Source organism: Haplochromis burtoni, unplaced genomic scaffold (assembly GCF_018398535.1).
Source record: "Haplochromis burtoni strain Fernald_Lab_line unplaced genomic scaffold, NCSU_Asbu1 Contig_729, whole genome shotgun sequence".
Taxonomy (NCBI): Eukaryota; Metazoa; Chordata; class Actinopteri; order Cichliformes; family Cichlidae; genus Haplochromis; species Haplochromis burtoni.
Window position 1 is genome coordinate 112,382 of NW_024583090.1, and position 6,333 is coordinate 118,714.

Here is a 6,333-nt window from a genome sequence, read left to right on the forward strand (position 1 = left end):
AAATAGATATACTCAGTGTATCATTGGAAGCCTCCAGCAGCCTAGACTTAGCATCGTAGCTAAAGTAGAATTTAGGGTCACCTGATCCAGTCTGCTCCGGTATGTTGAAAGCATGTGGTGAAGAGGGCCAGACAGCCGGATGGTTAAGAGTCCATTGATGCAGGAACTCTTTAGTAGTGTTTCGTTGTCCTGTCTGAATGAATCCCCAGCAATGATTAAAGAAGAAAAACAGTCTCGAAAGATCCAGAAAAGACCCATGCTTTTAAAATAATATAGGAAGCATGAACTCATGCAGTGTTGGTTTGAACAATCGCCTGGCATAAAACACATTTCCACATGCACACACTCTGGCAGTTTATGCAGTTCTGGGCTCCAGTGGTACTCGAACCTTTCACTGTGTGAACTGCAGTGTACAGCCTGTACAGGCTGCCAGTCATGTTTAATGGAAAGCAGAGTTATAGTTGTAGTCAGCCATCATACAGAAGAGACTTAACAAGAACAGCAGTTCATTGAATAAACTTATTTAAAACCAGGAAGGAATCTATAGCCATTTTTAAATGTTAAGCTAAAACCTGTGGCACCGACTTTTTCCTATCACACCCTCATGCTTTTGCTTTGGTTCCAGCACTAATGCTGTATTATCCATTTTAACTCTTTCCCATTGTCTAACAATGTGAAGCATGCCACTTGGCTATCAGTAGTGATGTACATGTTTACAGGCTGACTTAGCAGGACTGCTGATGTTACTGGAGGGGTAGAGTAACTGAAAGACCGCAAAAACACATCTTCTGATGAATGTTCTTTGAAGACCAGGTGCCAGGTTGAAACTGGAAACATTTGTGTCAGGAGCGCACGAGCGGACTCGAGCACAGGACTCCGGTGTCTTTAGTGAAGAAGAGTTTATCTACACAAACACCAGGTGACCATGTGCAGGGACAAGGGGTTCCAGGAATCCCAGGAGAAAAAAGTTGGTCACGTCACACTTCTCTTCAGTCATTCACGATTTCCACACTCACAATCACATCCAGGGAAAAACAGGTCCAGGAAAGTCTCTTTACAAAGCAAAACACAGATTAGAATCCAGGAGAAACTCAACAAAGGAATAAAAGACGATTTGCAGGAATGAGCCAAGGCTACACTGATGGAAGTAGGACAACTATCCAGCAACGAGTATCACAGAGCTGCCGCCTTAAGTAGTGGCTGAAACACGGAGATAACAAGCAGAGAGGAGTGAAGGGAGAGACAGCGAAACAACAACAATAACAAACAAGGATGGAATCACCGAGGAGACACGGAGGACACTGGCCTTGTGACCTATTAGGAGAAACACGCCTGACCCGTGTTTTTGTGCTGATTTTATAAACATGTAAAATTTGTCAAACAAAACACGAGGAATGTGGAACAAGTGAGGCACTTAATACTTTTCTGATGCTCTGTAATAAGTCGATAGTGTAAAAATACACTTTTACTGTATGAAACACTTTTATGTGAACGATCTGAGAGGAGAATTCAAAGCATCAGTATTGCTGCCTAAAAGGAGGGCAACAACAGAAAACAGATGAGTGATGTTGTGGAGGGATGAAGTGAAGCAAAACTTGTCAAGGCTCAGCTTCAAAGAATCCTCAGCAAACAACGAGCCTTTGTGCATACTGTGTGTCGCTAAATGGATCTTTGCATCCGGACCTGAGGCTGTTAGAAATTAGGTCCTCTCAGGTTACATTTGCTGGCAAACACAGAGAATCACATTCATTCTGTTCACTGCAGGAGATGATTTCACACATGCACTGAGTGTGATCCAAAAAAGATCAAGGAAACAACGAGCTAATCGAATACAGGTAGATCATTGGTAGTCTTCGAAGGATCTACTGCAGAAACACAGATGTGCAGTTTGGTGTCTCCAGCTCTCACAGGATATTTCACAACGTACTTAGTATTCCCAAGGCAGAAGTTAATCAATGTTTCAATTAAAGCGCCCAAAATGAAAGGCTGGAATGGAAGCAATGCACTGCAAGAACTAATTGTGAAAAGAAATACACACCACATCTCATTACACGAGTTAGAAAATGTGGGGACTGTGATAAACACTTGTGTACACATTTCTGCAGTGTGATTGAAGTTTACATAATTATATGATTTGCTAACTATTCTCACAGATTCTGTTTTGGACACATCTGACCCAAAACACCAGCCGGACTGTCCTGATCCTCAAAAACCAAATCCTCAGACTCTTATATGATGATTGTATGTTGCAGGTATGTTGAGGCTCTGTCAGTGGTGATTTGTGTATCTAAAGGTCACACCAACACAGGATTCTAGCAGTTGATTAAAAATTAGTCCTTCTGGACTGACTAATAAAAAAGTTCATAATTTTTACATTTAAATTGTAAATGTAAAAATCAAATTGTAATGTAAAATGAGATTCCAGCAGTCTCTTCCAGTATAGTCCGGTATAGTTATGACATCTCAGCGGACAGTGATTGAAGTCTCTGGACCCTCCCGTTGGTCACCCTTCCCGGCCCTTCTACTCCGATCACTCAGACTGGCCAGGTGACCAGCTCTAAGAAGAGTCCTGGTAGTTCCAAACTTGATTTATGGATGCGGGAGAAAGAGTAACAAAACCTTCCTATCCGGTTGTTCAGTGATGACGCGACGAATCCTACTTCCGGGCCTAAAGTAGTCTGCGTTTAATATGGCTTTTGTGTTGTTAACATGTTTAATGTTTTGTATTTTCTTCTATTTGATCTCAAAAAGCTCCTAAAACAGTCAGTGATCCCTGTTGACCTCCCTCGGCTTTTATTACCGCTAATCATTTATTTAAGCTCAGTTTTTAAAACCTTAGGATGTAACTACAGCCCAGCCCATGCAGCAGTATATGAATGACTAACCTCGTATTGTGGATGGATTATCTCAGTTATTCTCCTGGCTGAAGTTTGGTCCTTTTACAGCATCCTGCAGCGGAGTTTAGGCCCAGACACGGCTAGTGACGTCAGACTGAACAACCGGATAGCTGCCAGCACTGACTATGTTTTAAGATCTCTATATTACATAAAACAAGCCAATCTATTATATACGAATAGCCATTAAAGAAGTTTGGTATATAATCGCTCCACGCTGGGAAAACAACACATGAAAGAAATTATTAATCCCCAAAATTGTGTGTGCATGGCTTCTGACCACAAATATTATCTCCACAAGGACAAATATAGAGCATTAGTAGCTCAAGGAGTTTGATTCTTTATTAGGTAATTTATCTAACCCTTACTGTTACATGCATACCTGAAGCTCGTGCACTGGGATAAGGTTTCCTGGATGTCAGTCTGGAGTGCACAACCACATATAGCCCTGCTTTAGCCCAAGCATTATTACATAGCAAAGCATATCTTCAGCATGCATGAATGTGCAGGAATGCACACTAAAAAGAACTTACATCTAATCCATGCGTTTATATTTATAGGTAAAACAAATTCCTCCACCTTGCATTCATCTCACAATGTCCATTGCCATCTGCTGCTTGATGAGTAGTATACTGCAGAATACCAATGCTCGAGCACTCTGGTGTGTGCTTATTTCATTTAAAATAAAGTCATGCTGGTAATGTTAAAACTTCCTTTTGTTCAGGTGTTTATTGAGGCTTCAGTTCAAAGAAGAAAAGACTTTTGGTGTTTAGAGTTTTTTCCCCAAAATTAAGTTGAGGGAAAAAAATGAAATAAATGCATTAAGTAAAAGTTTGTCATGAATTTAAATCTGTCCAAATCTGTAAACTCACCAAGCTCCAAATATTAAACTCCTTCACATGAACCCCTCTTCCTGTAATCAACCTCGTTACTGGAGATGGAAATGCCTCTAAATGAGCGCCATAATTACTGTTATCATCAGTGAGGGGAAGCCACTTCACAAACACTTCTGTCTCAAGTGCTCACACCCTCCCACTGTGCATCACAGTAAAAGGGGGAGGGGAGGGGGGGTTAACATATTTATAAGGATGACCATCATTATCATCACCATTCGCATCACAACTGTCATTTCATTCTTTATACCATACATATTCCCATGTATGTCTGTTGTTTTGGGCTTTCTTACTCAATTATCCTCAGTTCCCAGTTCTGCACTGATTAGAACAAAAACAACACTTCAGCCTTCCATCAAACTGCTTCAAAAGGAGACTCGAAAAAGTTCAGAATGAAGGCTTCTGTCTTTGAAGCAAATTCCTTTAGGGGAATAAGGAAGACGGAGGAGGTGGAAAATGTGGGCATCATACAGATCCTGTTGCTACAGCCTGCTTTACCGCTGAAGGAAGTTATAGCAGGCTGTAGGTTCTTTCTGTCATGCTGTAGTCAACAGTAGCTTTATCTGCATTGGAAGAATATCTGTGTTCTGTTTTTCTCAAAAGAACAGCGCCTTATGTTTTGCTGTTATGAGGGTCCGGATTGCTATGGGTAAGCCAGGCTGTGTGAACCTTTTGCCCGAGGAGTTAAAGGACTATGTCACGGCCACGAGTCTTCCATTAAGACTCTAAAGACCATTACTCGTTGACCACAGGTTTAATAATGTAGAAAGTGTGAGACTGAATTAAAATATAACACAATTAAAATTTATTCAATTCCATTCAGCCTTATTTATACAGCGCCAAATCACAACAACAGTCTCCTCAAGGCGCTTTATATTGTACAGTAGATCCTACAGAGAAAACCCCTATGAGCAAGCACTTTGGCCACAGTGGGAAGGAAAAACTCCCTTTTAACAGGAAGAAACCTCCGGCAGAACCAGGCTCAGGGAGGGGCGGGGCCATCTGCTGTGATTGGTTGGTGTGAGAGAAGGAAGACAGGATAAAGACATGCTGTGGAAGAGAGACAGAGGTTAATAACAGATATGATTCAATGTAGAGTGTCACAAAATACAACCAGAGACCTAGAGGTAAGTATCAAATAAATAATATACATACAGATGATGCTTCAAAAGACTCGGCCATGTGTAAACTTCCTTAAAACTTCCTACCTCCTGCTGCGATGTCACTATGTGTCAGAACCATTCACAATATCACCTGTTGGGGGTGCTAAAGGGACAGTTGCACTAACTCTGTCAGCACAATCTGTCTGGTCCGTCAGGGGAAGAGACATCGTGGGTGTTGCCGCCTCCACATCAGGCCCGCTGTTCCCTGTGAGTAAAACTGACTTTTCCACAAGTGTCTATCCTCAGTCAGTAGTAGCTGTTCTGAAGACTGTGTTTTTAGCCTCAGTGCCTGTGGGCAACACACCAAGTAACTTTACTTCTGTGCTAAACAACAATAACACTATGTTACCTGTGGCTGGCGCCCACCTTTCACTGGTTCCTTGCCCAACAGGCCAAATAATGAATGTAATGTTTGTGTTCCTGAGTCTCTGGAGGAAGAAACCACGTCTGTCAGTTTTGATTACAATAAAGATTTTTATGTAGCTGAGCTGATCAGTCCCCAAGTTGCACATTCCTCTAATGGGAGGCTGTGTGCTTCTCAGCCTGACATCTATTCAATTCAATTTTATTTTATTTATATAGCTCCAAGTCACAACAACAGTCGCCTCAAGGCGCTTTAATCAGTGACTGTTTCTATACCAGCTCACCAAGACTCGATACATATTGGTGTTAAGTCAGCCTTTTCTTTGTTTGAAGGCAGAGTTTTACTATCTGCTAATAAGGGACTGAAATACTTTTTAAGTTATGCTTCCCAACTACCCAATTACAAGGTTGAGTTTTGTTTTTCTGTTGGGGGGATGGTTACGCCTGTAATTCTGCACCAGTTGGTGGTAGAACTGTGTCCCTGGGTAATGAGATTTGGACTGCATTTCATAAGCAGGAGCCAATCCACACTCCTAGCTCCAAGACTGTTCATTGTGTTATCTGTTCAAAACCTATTCCATGTGCATTCCACCCAAAGACTTCCAATAATATCCATCAGTCAGTGTGTGGGAAACAGCTAGCTGACTTTAGGACTGCTAAGAGCTCTCCTTGTGCTCCTGGGCCTGTTCCCAGGGCGGCTGCAGTCCAGCCTCCCCCTGCACCTGTACCAGTTCCCCGGGTGAGGGTGGCTAGGGCCCGGCTGTTCGCTGTCCGTGCTCCCAGGGCAGCAGTGCTTTGGTCTTCCCCTGCACCTGTACCTACTCCTCGTGTAGGGACAGCAGACGCCCAGCTGTTGACTGTGCCTGTCTCGGCTCCCAGGGTGGGGGCGACCGTGACCCAGCTTACTCCTTCACCCGTAACAACTCCTGAAACCTTTTTACTGTAATATGATTGCTGGGTGGGAGTGGCTGGTGTCTGGTCTCCCCCGGCATCCATGCTGGTCCCCAGAGTGAGGCCAGC